Source organism: Microcaecilia unicolor, chromosome 2 (genome assembly GCF_901765095.1).
Source record: "Microcaecilia unicolor chromosome 2, aMicUni1.1, whole genome shotgun sequence".
Lineage (NCBI taxonomy): Eukaryota > Metazoa > Chordata > Amphibia > Gymnophiona > Siphonopidae > Microcaecilia > Microcaecilia unicolor.
Window position 1 is genome coordinate 658577480 of NC_044032.1, and position 16348 is coordinate 658593827.

Sequence of the window (16348 nt, forward strand, 5' to 3'; positions counted from 1 at the left end):
CTCACAACTAAGGCCCATTTCATTGCTTTCTTAGCATCAGATATAGTCCTATGGTAGTCATATGGAAAAAGGCGGGACATCCTATATAATAATACTCACCTCCAACGTTCTAACCTGCCTGGGACCGTGGATCCCTCGGAGGTGGTCTGCTAGGCAGCTTAGAACACACTGACATCAGTGACGTCACTGACAGCTGATTCCCAGGCAAGGGGAGGTTTCCCTACTCCTCCCCCTGCCTGGGAATCAGCTGTCAGTGCGCCGCTCCCTGCCATCAGACGCACGCACAGAAACTTGAACAGAAGATCATTCAGAAAGCAACGCCAGCACAGACGAGAACAGAACTTCGGCTGCCGGAGGTTGGGGTCCCCCGTCAGCACAGGTACTCGACGACAGCGGGGGACGGTTTTTGGCGGGAAGGGGGGGGGTTGACAGGGTCGCGGAAGAGGGGTCCAGGGGTTCGTAATGCAGAGGGGGGGTGTTGAAATCAGAGGGAGGGTGGAGTCTGGAACTCGGTGGGAGGGGCGTGAGGGGGCCTTGATGAACTGGGTGGGTGGGAGGCCAGGGAGGGAGGCCTTGAACAGGGAGGGAGGGAGGGAGGGAGGCCTTGAACTGGGAAGGAGGGAGGCTGGCAGGGAGGCCTTGAACTGGGAGGGTGGGTGGGAGGGTGGGGGATTGCCTTGCTAGCGCCCGTTTCATTGCGTTAAGAAATGGGCCTTTTTTACTAGTAAGAAATAAACCATAAACCACGTTAGTCCATATAAACGAGTCTAAAGGATCCTGTCATTTCCACTTAAAGGCATTCCCTCAGACTGTCAGAGCCACCTTAAAACCTCTATTCTCACCCCAGGGGGAAGTGACATGAGAGGGGTGGATCCAGAAGGGCATGATCCAGGAAGTAAAAAAGGCCAGGCCAGAGCTAGATTAAGAGGGGCCCGGAGGGAAGCAATAAGACCTACTGCAGATGCTTAAAGGGCCAGACTTAGGCAGGGGCTAGAGGGGCGGTTGTACAGGGCCTAGTGCTCCGGCCACGTAGCCCCAGTATCTCCCACTTCCAACATCTCCCACTTTCAGCACCTCCCTCCCACTGCCAGCCCTGTCTCAGCCACTGCTTCTCAAACCAGCAGCAGCAGTGGATAAGCAAAATCCATCGTGGGGCCAACTCTATATAGGCCTGGCTGCCAGTTCTGCCCCCTCTGATGTCACTTCCTATTCTGGAGCAGAGCCAGCAGCCATGCCTTTGCAGAGTCAGCTCTGTGATGGTTTTTAACTTGTTTAGCAGCTCCTGCTGCTGGTTTGGAGAAGCAACAAGAGTAGTAGTGTCAGGGTTGTGGTGGATGGAAGGAAGGGGAGATGGCGTAGATGTTGGATGGCAGAGAAGGTAGAGAGCGAGAGCATATGCTGGATGGAAGAAGGAATGAGAGAAGGGACAGATGCTGAATGAAAGGGGAAGAGAGACGGGGCAGATGCTGGATGGAAGAGGGAGAGAGAAAGGGCAGATGCAGGAAGGAAGAAGGGGAAGAGAAGGGCAGATGCTTTCTGAAAGAAGGGAAGAGAGAGGGGGCAGATGCTGGATGAAAGGGGAAGAGGCAGATGCTGGCTGGAAAGAAGGAGAGAAGGGGCAGATGCTTGATGGAAGAAGGGGAAGAGAGAGGGGGTAGACGCTGGATAGAAGAAGGGGAAGAGAGGGGGTAGACGCTTGGTGGAAGACTGGGAAGAGAGAGGGCAGGTGTTGGATGGAAGAAGGGGAAGAGAGAGGGGAAGACGCTGGATGAAAGAGGGGGAAGAGAAGGAGCAGATGCTGGATGAAAGGGGAAGAGACAAGAAGCTGATGCTGGATGGAAGAGGGAGAGAAGGGGCAGATGCTGGATGGAAGAAAAGAAAAAGAGAGGGCAGACACTGGATGGAAGAGGGGAGAGAGAAAAGGCAGATGCTGGATGGAAGAAGGAGAAGAGAGAGGGGACAGATGATGGATGAAAGGGGAAGAGAGAAGAGGCAGATTCTGGATGGAAGAAGGGGAAGGGAGGGGGCAGGTGCTGGAAGAGGATAAAGAGAGGGTGCAGCTGGAAGGAAGGGGGAGAGAGGGGCAAATGTTGGATGGAAGGGGGCAGAGAGAGAGGGGACAGACATCGGGTGGGTGCCCACCTATGTAATAGTGATCATCACACCATATGGTTTGTTATAAGGGAAAAGGCGGATTGCGGATGCACAAAACTCAGAGTACTGGATTTCAGATGTACTGATTTTGATAAAATGGGGGAATACCTGAAGAAGGAGCTGTTAGCGTGGGAAGGTGTAGGAGACGTGGAAAATCAGTGGTCAATGCTAAAGGCTGCTATAAATATGACAATTGATCTTTATGTGAGGAAAGTAAATAAAAACAAGAGAAACAGGAAGCCTATATGGTTCTCCAAACAAGTAACTGAAAAAATAAGAGCAAAAAAGGCTTCGTTTAAGAAATACAAAAGAACACAACGAGAGGATCATAGAAAAGATTATCTGATTAAACCCAAAGACGCAAAGAGGGAAATATAACTAATGTCAATAAGAATCGTACGGGTAAGTTTTGGTTAGGTTGGATTGTTAGGGTAGGCTATCTTGAAGAGATGGGTCTTCAATGCTTTTTTGAAGGGCAAAGGCCGTTAATGGTATGGATAGATCTTGGTAAAGCATTCCAAAGCTGGCTACCTAAAAAGGAAAAATTGGATGTGTGGAAGGATTTGTACTTAATACGGCTAAAGGTGAGCTGGTGATACTGTATATCTGGATTTTCAAAAGCAATTTGACAAAGTACCTCATGAAAGACTCCTGAGGAAATCAAGAGAATCATGGGATAGGAGGTAGTGTCCTATTGTGGATTAAAAACTGGTTAAAAGATAGAAAACATAAAGTAGGGTTCAATGGTCAGTATTCTCAATGGAGAAGGATAGTGGGGTTCCACAGGGGTCTATGCTGGGGCCTCTGCTTTTTAACATTTATAAATTATCTAGAGATGGGAATAACTATTGAGATAATTAAATTTGTTGATGACACTTGGAGGGGCATTTTTAATATGACATCTAAGTTCAGCAAACTGTCCAAAATTCAAGTGGGAAATATAGCCATTTTCAAAACAGAAAAACGTTTATCTTTTTTTTTTTTTTTTTTTTTTTCAAAAATGGCTATTTGCTAGATATTTTTATGCTCTGTGTATTTCTCTTTTAGGTCCATTTTTGACAAAACAATCCAAGTGGAAAACGCACAAAATCAAGCCATTGTGATGCAGGAGGAGCCAGAATTCTTAGTAGACTGGCCACACAGATATCCCAGGAGAGCAATGAGGCACCCTAGGGGGCACTGGGCTTCAAGTAAATGTTCCCAGGTGCACAAATTGCTCCCTTATCTTGTCTGCTGAGCCACCCCCAAAACCCAATACCCCCAACTGTACACCTCTAAAATAGCCCTTATGGGTGAAGGGGGCACATATATGTAAGTAGAGTGGGCTTCCTAGTGAGTTTTGGAGGGATCACAGTTTCCATCACAAGTGTTAAAGATGGGGGGGTGGGGGTATGGGCCTCAATCCACCTGTCTGCAGTGCTCTACACTACTCCAAAGACCGGTATGCTGCTCTAATGGAACTGAGTATTTTATCTGAGGCTGGCAAGTAATATTTTTAATCACATTTTTGGGGGGTGGGAGGAGGTTAGTGACCACTGGGGGAGTAAGGGGAGGTCATCCCTGATTCCCTCCAGTGGTCATCTGGTCATTTAGGGCACTTTTTAGTGGCTTATTGGTTAATAAAACAGGTCTACATAGTAACATAGTAACATAGTAGATGTCGGCAGAAAAAGACCTGCACGGTCCATCTAGTCTGCCCACGATAAACTCATATGTGTATACCTTACCTTGATTTGTACCTGTCTTTTCCAGGGCACAGACCATATAAGTCTGTCCAGCAGTATTTCTCGCTTCCCATCACCGGCTCTGGCACAGACCCCGTATAAGTCTGCCCTCCCCTATCCTAGCCTCTCAACCACCAACCCCTCTTCCCCCCGCCACCCAATTTCAGCTAAGCTTCTGTGGATCCATTCCTTCTGCACAGGATTCCTTTATGCCTATCCCACGCATGTTTGAATTCCGTTACCGTTTTCATCTCCACCACCTCCCGCAGGAGGGCATTCCAAGCGTTCACCACCCTCTCTGTGAAGAAATACTTCCTGACATCTTTCCTGAGTCTGCCCCCCTTCAATCTCATTTCATGTCCTCTCGTTCTACCGCCTTCCCATCTCCGGAAAAGATTCGTTTGCGGATTAATACCTTTCAAATATTTGAAGGTCTGTATCATATCACCCCTGTTCCTCCTTTCCTCCAGGGTGTACATGTTCAGGTCAGCAAGTCTCTCTTCATACGTCTTGGAACGCAACTCCCATACCATCCTCGTAGCTTTTCTTTGCACCGCTTCCATTTTTTAAACATCCTTCGCAAGGTATGGCCTCCAAAACTGAACACAATACTCCAGGTGGGGCCTCACCAATGTCTTATACAGGGGCATTAAAACCTCCTTTCTTCTGCTGGTCACACCTCTCTCTATACAGCCTAGCAACCTTCTCGCTACGGCCACTGCCTTGTCGCACTGTTTCATCGCCTTCAGGTCCTCAGACACTATGACCCCAAGATCCCTCTCCCCATCCGTGTCTATCAGGCTCTCCCCACCTAACACATACGCCTCCCTTGGATTTCTACTCCCTAAGTGCAATACTTTGCATTTCTTCGCATTGAATTTTAATTGCCAAATGTTTGACCATTCTTCTAGCTTCTTCAGATCTTTTTTCATGTTTTCCACTCCCTCCGGGGTGTCCACTTTGTTGCAAATCTTGGTGTCATCCGCAAAAAGGCAATCTTTACCTTCTAACCCTTCGGCAATGTCACTCACAAATATATTGAACAGAATGGGCCCCAGCACCGATCCCAGAGGCACTCCACTACTCACCTTTCCCTCCTCCAAGCGAACTCCATTTACCACCACCCTCTGGCGTCTGCCTGTCAACCAGTTCCTAATCCAGTTCACCACTTCGGGTCCTATCTTCAGCCCTTCTAGTTTATTCAAGAGCCTCCTGTGGGGAACCGTGTCAAAAGCCTTGCTGAAATCTAAGTATATGACGTCCATAGCACGTCCTTGATTTAATTCTCCTGTCACCCAGTCAAAGAATTCAATGAGATTCGTTTGGCACGATTTCCCTTTGGTGAAACCATGTTGTCTCGGATCTTGCAACTTATTGGCTTCCAGGAAATTCACTATCCTTTCCTTCAGCATGGCTTCCATTACTTTTCCAATAACCGAAGTGAGGCTTACCGGCCTGTAGTTTCCAGCTTCTTCCCTATCCCCACTTTTGTGAAGAGGGACCACCTCCGCCGTTCTCCAATCCCTCGGAACCTCTCCCGTCTCCAAGGATTTATTAAACAAGTCTTTAAGAGGACCCGCCAGAACCTCTCTGAGCTCCCTCAGTATTCTGGGGTGGATCCCGTCCGGCCCCATGGCTTTGTCCACCTTTAGCTTTCCAAGTTGTTCATACACACTCTCTTCCGTGAATGGTGCTCTATCCACTTCATTCTCAGGTGTACTTTTGCCAGTCCCTCTCGGTCCTTCCCCAGGATTTTCTTCAGTAAAAACAGAACAAAAGTATCTATTTAGCAAATTGGCTTTTTCTTTATCATTTTCTACATAGCGTTTTGCTGTATCTTTTAGTCTCACAATCCCCTTTTTAGTCTTTCTCCTTTCACTAATATACCTGAAGAAGTTTTTGTCTCCCCTCCGTACATTTCTAGCCATTTGTCCTTCCGCTTGCGCCTTCACCAGATGTACCTCTCTCTTGGCTTCTTTCAGTTTCATCCGGTATTCCTCCCCGTGTTCCTCTACTTGAGATTTTTTGTATTTCTGGAATTCCATTTTTAGCCCTGGATGTTGTTGTTTTGTTCCATTATGGCAGAAAAACGTCCATATTACTACTACTACTACTACTACTATTTAGCATTTCTATAGCGCTACAAGGCATACGCAGCGCTGTACAAACATAGAAAAAAGACAGTCCCTGCTCAAAGAGCTTACAATCTGATAGACAAAAAATAAATAAAGTAAGCAAATCAAATCAATTAATGTGAACGGGAAGGAAGAGAGGAGGGTAGGTGGAGGCGAGTGGTTACAAGTGGTTACGAGTCAAAAGCAATGTTAAAGAGGTGGGCTTTCAGTCTAGATTTAAAGGTGGCCAAGGATGGGGCAAGACGTAGGGGCTCAGGAAGTTTATTCCAGGCGTAGGGTGCAGCGAGACAGAAGGCGCGAAGTCTGGAGTTGGCAGTAGTGGAGAAGGGAACAGATAAGAAGGATTTATCCATGGAGCGGAGTGCACGGGAAGGGGTGTAGGGAAGGACGAGTGTGGAGAGATACTGGGGAGCAGCAGAGTGAATACATTTATAGGTTAGTAGAAGAAGTTTGAACAGGATGCGAAAACGGATAGGGAGCCAGTGAAGGGTCTTGAGGAGAGGGGTAGTATGAGTAAAGCGACCCTGGCGGAAGATGAGACGGGCAGCAGAGTTTTGAACCGACTGGAGAGGGGAGAGGTGACTAAGTGGGAGGCCAGCAAGAAGCAGATTGCAGTAGTCTAAACGAGAGGTGACAAGGGTGTGGATGAGGGTTTTGGTAGAGTGCTCTGAAAGAAAGGGACGGATTTTACGGATGTTGTAAAGAAAGAAACGACAGGTCTTGGCGGTCTGCTGGATATGAGCAGAGAAGGAGAGAGAAGAGTCAAAGATGACCCCAAGGTTTCGAGCTGAGGAGACAGGGAGAATGAGAGAGGCATCAACAGAAATAGAAAACGGGGGGAGTGGGGAGGTGGGTTTGGGGGGGGAGGGGGGAAATGAGAAGCTCGGTTTTGGTCATATTTAATTTCAGGTGGCGTTGAGTCATCCAGGCAGCAATGTCAGACAAGCACGCTGAAACTTTGGTTTGGATGCAAGGTGAGATATCAGGGGTAGAAAGGTAGATTTGGGAGTCATCAGCATAGAGATGGTAGGAAAAGCCATGGGATGAGATTAGTGAACCAAGGGAAGAAGTGTAGATAGAAAAGAGGAGGGGACCAAGAACAGAACCCTGAGGTACGCCGACAGGCAGAGGGATAGAAGTAGAAGAGGATCCACCAGAGTGAACACTAAAGGTGCGGAGGGAGAGGTAGGAAGAGAACCAGGAAAGGACAGAGCCCTGGAATCCAAGTGAGGACAGGGTATCGAGAAGTATGCTGTGATCGACAGTGTCAAAAGCAGCGGAAAGATCAAGAAGAATGAGGATGGAATATTGACCTCTGGATTTAGCCAGTAATAGGTCATTGGAGACTTTAGTAAGCGCAGTTTCGGTTGAGTGGAGAGGACGAAAACCAGATTGTAATGGGTCAAGAATAGCATGTGAGGAGAGAAAATCAAGGCAGCGGCGGTGAACAGCACGCTCAAGTAATTTGGAGAGAAAAGGAAGGAGGGAGATGGGTCGGTAATTAGAGGGACAAGTAGGGTCAAGTGAAGGCTTCTTAAGGAGAGGTGTGACCACAGCATGTTTAAAGGCAGCAGGGACAGTTGCAGTGGAAAGTGAGAGGTTGAGAATGTGACAGATAAAAGGAATAAGAGTAGGAGAGATGGCATTAAGAAGGTGGGTGGGAATGGGATCAGAGGAACAGGTGGTACATTTTGAGGAAGAAAGGAGAAGTGTAGTTTCCTCAATAGTAACTTCAGGAAAGGAGGAAAGGGAATGAGGGGAAGGAGAGAGAGGGGAACGGACTAGTGGAGGGAGAGGTGGTGAGGTAGAGAAAGCAAGGTTTATCTTTTGAACCTTGTTGTGAAAGAATTCAGCAAGGGTCTGAGGAGATAATGAAGGGGGAGTTGGGGGAGGGGGCACCTTGAGGAGAGAGTTCAATGTGGTGAAGAGAAGTCGAGGATTAGAGCCAAGAGAGTTGGTCAGTTGGATATAATAATCCTGTTTGGCACGTAAAAGAGCAGATTGGAAGGAGGTCAGCATGAACTTAAAGTGTAAGAAATCAGCAAGGGCCCGAGATTTCCGCCAGAGGCGTTCGGCGGAGCGGGTACAGGAACATAGGTAGCAGATATTAGAAGTCAGCCAAGGTTGGGGTTTTGTACGCCTTACAGGGCGGGTCATCAAAGGTGCAAGAGTGTCTAAGGCAGAGGATAGAGTATTGTTGTAAGAAGAAACAGCCTCGTTGACAGACGTGGATGGTGCCACAGTAGAGAGGAGGTTTGAAACATGGGAGGATAGAGATGAAGGGTCAATATCGTGAAGATTCCTAGATAAATTAGATAGGATAGGACGGGACTGGGAGGGAGGAGATTTAAGTGTGAAAGTTATAAAATGGTGATCAGAGGAGGGATGATCAGAGGCAAGGAAACTAGAAGGTGAACAGTTGGAGGAGAAGATGAGATCAAGACAGTGACCATATGTTAGGAATGCCCAAATCCCGTGCTTAATACACACCTGGCACACCCCCTTGTGATTTCAATGCACTTCTGACAGACTTCATAGAAAAAGGTCTAAAAATGGTTTTGAAAATACCAATTTGGACATTTTTGTGAGAAAAACCATCTACATGCAGATTTATGCCACTTTTTGGATGTCTTTCTCTTTTGAAAATGAGCCCCAAAGTTATTCAAAGTTGTTAAATTGCAAGAGGATTGTGAAAAATTACAAGAGGACCTTGCGAGACTGGCATCCAAATAGCAGATGACATTTTATGTGAGGAAATGCAAAGAGATGCATGTGGGAAAGAGGAACCCAAACTATAGCTACATGATGCAAGGCTCTACATTAGGAGTGACTGACCAGAAAAAGGATCTAGGTATCATCGCTGGTGATATGTTGAAACCCTCTGCTCAGAGTGCAGTGGCAGCTAAGAAAGCAAATAGAATGTTAGGCATTATTAGGAAAGGAATAGAAAACAAAAATGAGGACGTTATAATGCCTTTGTATCGCTCCATGGTGCGACCGCAACTCAAATATTGTGTGCAATTCTGGTCACTGCAGCTCAAAAAATATATAGTGGACTTAGAAATGGTATAGAGAAGGGCAACAAAAATGATAAAGGGGATGGGACAACTTCCCTATGATGAAAGGCTAAATCAGAATGGAATGGGTGGATGTGAATCACTTGTTTACTCTTTCCAAAAATACCAGGCCTAGGGGGCACATAATGAAGCTATTAAGTAGTGAATTTAAAACAAATCGGAGAAAATATTTCTTCACTTAATGTATAGTTAAATTCTTGAATTCGTTGCCAGAGCATATGGTAAAAGCAGTTAGCTTAACAGGGTTTAGAGAAGGTTTGGCTAACTTCCTAAAAGAAAAGTCCATAAGCCATTATTAAGATAAACTTGGGGAAAGTCCACTGCTTATCTGTAGGACAAATAGCATAAAATCTATTTTACTGTTTTGGGATCTTGCCAGGTACTTGTAACCTGGATTGGCCACTGATGGAAACTGGATACTGGGCTTGATGGACCTTCGGTATGGCAATACTTATGTTCTTATGATAACAATTTACCTGAACTTTCGTAAGGTCCTTAAAGCCCATCTTTTTAATAAGAGCGTCAAAGGCATAGGTTAATCTCATACTAAACTATATGCTAACACATGCAGATCGTCATAGGAATCCACAGAAACACTTGGAAGGAGCATAATCGAATGGCGCCGGCCAAATAGATGGCTGACCATCTTCGGGGCCGGCTCCGTAAAGGGGCGGAGCCAACCGTATTTTCAAAATACGGTTGGGGCCGGCTAAATTGATCGCCGGGTTTAGAGCAGATGGACGGCTTAGGCTTTCAGCCATAATGGAAACCGGGCCCGGCCATCTCAAACCCGGCGAAATGCAAGGCATTTGGTCGTGGGAGGAGCCAGCATTTGTAGTGCACTGGCTCCCCTGACATGCCAGGACACCAACCGGGCACTTCAAAAAATTAAAAAATAAAAATAGCTTCCAGGTGCATAGCTCCCTTCCCTTGGGTGCTGAGCCCCCCAAATCCCCCCAAATCCCACTCCCCACAACTCTACACCACTACCATAGCCCTAAGGGGTGAAGGGGGGCACCTACATGTGGGTACAGTGGGTTTGGGGGGGTTTTGGAGGGTTCAACATATATCACCACAAGTGTAACAGGTAGGGGGGGGGCCTGGGTCCACCTGCCTGAAGTGCACTGCACCCACTAAATACTGCTCCAGGGACCTGCATACTGCTGTCAGGGAGCTGGGTATGAAATTTGAGGCTGGCAAAAAATGTTTTATTTTATTTTTTTGTGGGTGGGAGGAGGTTGGTGACCACTGGGGGAGTAAGGGGAGGTGATCCCCGATTCCCTCCAGTGGTCATCTGTCAATTGGGGCATGTTTTTGTGACTTGGTCCTAAAAATAAATGGACCAAGTCCAGCCGGCGAAATGCTCGTCCGAGCCGGCCATCTTTTTTCCATTATCGGGTGAAGCTGGCAGATAAGGGTAAGAGGACTAGGGGTAAGGAAAAGATATAATGTGAGGAACTGTGAGTGCATGCATGGAGTGGGGTTGATACCAGGAATGGACTAATTTGTCCCTTATGAATTAAGATTGCAAGCCACAGCTGAGGTCTCTCCCATCCCTCACTACTGATGTTTGTTTCCTTCTGCTCTGTTGTTTCACAACCCTTCTTAGGCCTCTGTCCTTTCTTTCCTGTTCTCTTTGGACCCTTTTCCACCATTTCTGAGATTTCTCCACATTCTCATTCTACATAGGAGTGGAGAAATAGCCTAGTGGTTAGTGCAGTGACCTGAGAACCTGGGGAAAGGCAGTATATCAAATTCCATCCCCTCACCCTGTTCTTCATGAGAAGCCATTGCTGAATAGTTTCCAAAAATCAGTGGCATGGACTATCACAGGGTTTTCCAACCTCAGTCCTCAAGGGCCACAATCCAGTCAGGTTTTCAGGAGTTCCCCAATGAATATGCATGCAATCTATTTGTATGCAAACAGATCTCATGCATATTCATTGGGGGGAAATCCTGAAAATTGGACCCGGCGAGGGCTGAGGTTGGACTATGACTTTCTTTACCTGAAAATTCCCCGCTCCTATTGAAAAGAAAATTCTGTTGTGCACCTTTTATTATCCTAGAGTTAACACTCTCTGAACAAACCGAAGCCTTTCCTGGAAGTATAAGTTGAATGGATACAGTGATTTTTTTTATAATGGCAAATGAATTCTGAATGTTTATGAAAGCTGCACAAATGGAGAATACTGGGTAGAAAAATAGACATGTGATTTTATTGCTCCAAGTTTTAACTGTTTGTTTCCATCTGTTCAATATATGTGCATTGCACTTTTCATATTTCAACAGGATGACTTTTAATGTAGGAACAGTAACATATACAAATATGGAGTGGCATTCTATGTTTATCTTTTTCCTGCACAAATGTAAGCATCCAAGTTTTCTGAAATGAAAACAAAGGCAGTCTAATCTTTTATGTGCAAGGCAAACTATTCTTAAGAATCCAAGGCAGTCTATCCTTCAAGACCTGGTGCATTTTTCATTCTCAGGCTCTTTCTGCATTGTATCCACTGCTGGACACAAACACCTTTTTATTGCAGTGTTTTGGAATTCTACTGTGTGTGCGCACTTGAAGGGTAATTTAGAGTTTCTCTATTTAGCTTTTAGTTCCATGGGTCTATATTAGATGTTTCTCTATTATATGGATGCTTGAGAAAGATCCAATTACTGGCCAGTTGCTAATATCAAAAATTATGGAAAACCCGGTGATTGGATGATTATCTATCTAGGCTATCATAAGATCTTGCATCACCCTCAATCAGGTTTCCAAAAGGGATACAGCACTGAAAGCCTATTAGGAACTTTAGAGGGGCATTTTCGATATGATGTCTAAATCTGACTGTGGACAGTTTGCCAAAAACATCCAAAATTCAAGTGGCAAATATAGCAATTTTTGAGCCAGAAAAATATCTCTGTTTTGTTTCAAAAATGTCTAGTTGGTAGACATTGTTGTACTCAGTTCCCCCTATATTCAGTGCTCGGCCATGTCCAGGCACCAGCATTGAATATCGGGGCCAATTTGGGGCAGGAAGGCTGCTGCAGCATATGCGGGCCCTGCCAATATTCAGCTGAGCCTGGCTGGATATTGGGCCAGGGCCGCGTAAGTTTTTAAAAAAACATTTTTTAAATTGAAATTGCCCCCGATCCCCCGACGCGTTGCATCCCCTCTCACTCCCAACCCTCAGCCAAATACCACTCCCTCCCGTAGTTCATGGAGGCTCCCCTGTGATTACCTTAATCCCTGTTGGTCAGGTGGTCGTTGGGGGCAGGAGCAGATCGCCCTTGCTCCTGCCCGTTACAGTACCTTTGCAAAATGGCTGCCGTGACTTCTCACGAAGTACCACGAGCTGCAGTGAGGTCGCGGCAGCCATTTTTAATGGTGCTGCAAGGGAGCGAGGGGTTCTGCTCCTGCCCCCAATGACCACCACAGGACCACCAGGGATTAAGGTAGGCCCAGAGCGCCTGCATGAACTGCGGTGGGAAATTTGTAGGGGGGAATGGCTTGTGTCCACAGTTTAGGAGGGAGAGAGGTAGGGGATGCCACGCGTCGGGCACATGGGGGGGGGGGGTTCAATTTAAAATGTTTTTTAAAAACTTATGCGGCTCTGACCCGATATTCAGTCAGAGCCACATAAGCTTAAGCTGTTGTGCTCAATTCTGGTTGCTGCATCTCAAAAAAGATATAGTGGAATTAGAAAGGTACAGAGAAGGGCGACAAAAATGATAAAGGAGATGGGACAACTTCCCTATGAGGAAAGGCTAAAGCAGCTAGAGCTCTTCAGCTTGGAGAAAAGGCGGCTGAGGGGAGATATGATGGACGTCTATAAAATAATGAGTGAAGTTGGACGGGTAGATGTGAAGCGTCTGTTTACGCATTCCAAAAATATTAGGACTAGGGGGCACGCGATGAAGCTACAAAGTAGTAAATTTAATACGAATCAGAGAAAATCTTTATTCAACGTGTAATTCAACTCTGGAATTCGTTGCCAGAGAATGCGGTAAAGGCGGTTAGCTTAGCGGGGTTTAAAAAGGGTCTGGACAGCTTCCTAAAGGAAACGTCCGTAGACCATTATTAAATTGACTTGGGAAAATCCACTGCTTATTTCTGGGATAAGCATCATAAAATTTATTGAGGTTTTCTGGGATCTTTCCAGGTATTTGTGACTTGGATTGGCCACTGTTGGAAAAAGGATGCTGAGCTTGATGGACCTTTGGTCTGTCCCAGTGTGGCAATACTTATGTTGACATTCTAAGTAGTATACTATGCCGTACTTTGTATTGTTATTTGAATATTTTTACTGCTGTAATTGTCTATTGCTTGTTTGATTTATTCTTACTGTACACCCACCTTGAGTAAATTCTTTCAAAAAGGCGGTAAATAAATCCTAATAAATAAATAAATAAGCAGGTGACTTTATGACATCTTTTGAGCTGTCCTAAATTCACCCGCTTAAGCTTATGTGGGCATCAGCTGAATATCACCAGCAACTGCATAAGTCTTGGCTCCTCCCCAACACGCCCCCTGGCCCACCCCTGACCACTTTTTGGGGGCCAGTCAAAGGTGATATTCAGCGCTGAATATCGGCAGTTAGGTGGGAACAGGCAGTTTAAGTGGGCCAGAGCCTCTCCAGCCCGCTTAAATCGCTCTGAATATTGGCCTCAGTCTGTCTATCTTTTTGGACTATTTTCAAAAAAAAAAAATCCATCCAAGTGAAAAATACACAAAATCAAGCCATTGGGATGTAGGAGGAGCCAGCATTTTAGTAGACTGGCCACAGAGACATGCAGCAGAGCTGTGGTGCACCCTAGGGGACACTGCAGTGAACGTCACACAAAAGGTCCCAGGTAAACATCTTATCATTGCTCCCCTATCTTGTATGGTGAGCCCTCCAAAACCCTACTGTACCCAACTGTATACCAGTGGCGTGTTTTCAAAATGGCTGCCACTGGAAGCCTCAACAGCCATTTTTAAAACACAGTGGTACCACCCAAGGCGCATTAGAGCAAAGCAGAGAAGGAGTAGCAGCAGGGGGAAGGAAAGAGTGGGATTCTTTCCTGCCTCCTTAGCCACAGAGGCCACTACACCACCAGGGTGGGCCCTGGCCTTCAAGGCAGGTCTTGGGAGGGCTGTAGTGTGTGGCAGCAGTGGCCCGTGGAACGCAGTGCAACAGGTAACCATGGCAGTTTCTGGTGCCCCTCAAATGTTGGCACCCCCCCCCTACCATGCATACCCTGCTTACTGCGTTCCGCTGGCCCTGCCACCACCAGTGTAACAGAGTGGAATATGGGCCTGGGTTCTCTTCTCTATAGTGCACTGCACTGACCACTAGGCTACTCCAGAGACCTGCTTGCTGCTCTAATAGGACTGACCATAACATCTGAAGCTGTCATAGAGGCTGGTATGTACTGTTTCTTTCACATCTTTGGGGGATGGGAGGGGGTCAGTGACCACTGGGAGAGTAAGGGGGGATTATGCCTTAATCCTTCCAGTAATCAACTGATCAGTTAAGGCACCTTTTTGTGACCTAGTTGCGATAAAAACAGGTCTAGATCAAAACGCCTACATTGTAGCCCTGGACGTTTTTGTTTTGTTCCATTATGGCAGAAAAATATCCAAGTGTTAGGAACGTCCAAATCCTGCCCCCAACATATCCCCTTGTGATTTAGACATACTGCCAAAGAGCTACATATAAAAATGTCTAAAAATGGGATTCAAAAATAGTTATTTGTACGTTTTGGCAAGAAAAATGTCCAAACGCCGCTTTGTGCTGCTTTTGAGCCCCTAGGTATCTGAACTTATAAGTCAAATATCACAAGGCCATAGAGCTGCTCTTTCATTAGCTTTTGAACTAGTAGATCATAAGATTCTATAATTCATGAAATTGGGATATGTAGGGTATGTCCCTGTGTCTCCCTTGCTGGTCTTGGCCTATACAAGCCTATGACATCTGGTTACTAGAAGATGGCTGCTGCAAATCTCTGACCTGCACATCTCTGTGTCAGAGTCAGCTTCAGTTTGTGGAAAATCACTGACAGGCTTGCTGAAGCCAAGAACACTCTGTGCTCCAATTATTCCCCTTCTATCTCGGAGATGATGAGAAGGGAGGCATGAATGGTTCCAGAAGTTACCATTTCCAAGGTCACAAAGAAAAAACAAGAGGATAATTGGTATCACCTGACCGAGAGGCGCTGGAAGAGCGGGAAGAGTTGGGGAGTTAGTTAGTCGGAATCCTTGGAAGAAGGTGGAGGTGGAAAGAAGACCAGTGACCTAAGAAGGTCCACCAACTGATGAACTGTGTATCTGGAAGAGTACCGTGTGGTTCAGCAACCTACAAGGTGTGACCTGTGCCTTTGCTGACTGCTGCAGAGTGCCTGTCGTGGCTCTGACGAAGACTCGCTGATCTCTCAGCTTGAGTCTGGGAAGTAACCTGTGCTACTCCTGAGAGGCATCCCCGGAGGTTGCCTGGTGAGAGACACAGTGATCTATCTCCTATTAGTCTGGGTTAGCGAGTGGTGATTACCTGAGCATAAGGCTGGTGTTAGTCATAACCTTGGTCGGGAAAGAAGCTGCTAATTACCATACTACCTCGTAACATAGTTATTGCATTCTAATCAGTTGTGCAAGTTTACCTAGCAACCAGTAAGAAATGTGTGTAGTGTGAGAATATAGTTGTAAGAATTACTGCCAGTATTTTTGTTCAGCCAAAGCTTTGCCAAATTTCTATTTTGTATATTTTTTTTCTTTTTTATATTATCCATAATAAAGCTAATATATCTCAGCCTGATTTCTCAGCTCTCTCTCTGACCGAAATAGTGGCATGTAGGGCCATAACCAAGGTTTCCCCCCTTCCCCTAGGCAGAGAGCAGAATATTTTGCTTGCGGATAGTTCTGTTGGGAAACCTTGTTTCAGGTAATTTATTATCTGGAAAATCCGCCTACAGATATCTGGATCAGTTTATTCCTGGTGTGAAGAGTTTTTGTAATTTAGAACTTAAAGAGTAAAATTCAATAATAATGTGTCAGTAGTTTGGTGTCCCCCAATGTTCTTATGAGAATGCTGGGAAAAATTCAGTTCCTACTCCACTCAGTGCAAATGATAAGCAGTCTTACGTGACTACCACTAGGGGGTCATATTTCCATATAGGAAAATATTACCTCTAGCAGTAGTTGCAGAAGACTACTGCTAGGGGTGCCATTTTGAAGTGGGTGCAGGACTGGACAGAAGTGACTGGGCATTGCTCCTGTCAAAGACCCCCA

The 16348-nt window shown here is 46.0% G+C and overlaps 1 protein-coding gene across 1 annotated transcript in view; it reads right to left on the reverse strand.

Moving 5' to 3' along the window:
• SYNPO2 (synaptopodin 2) overlaps positions 1-16348 on the reverse strand; it is a 232752-nt gene that overhangs the window by 130802 nt on the left and 85602 nt on the right. The window lies entirely within an intron of this gene.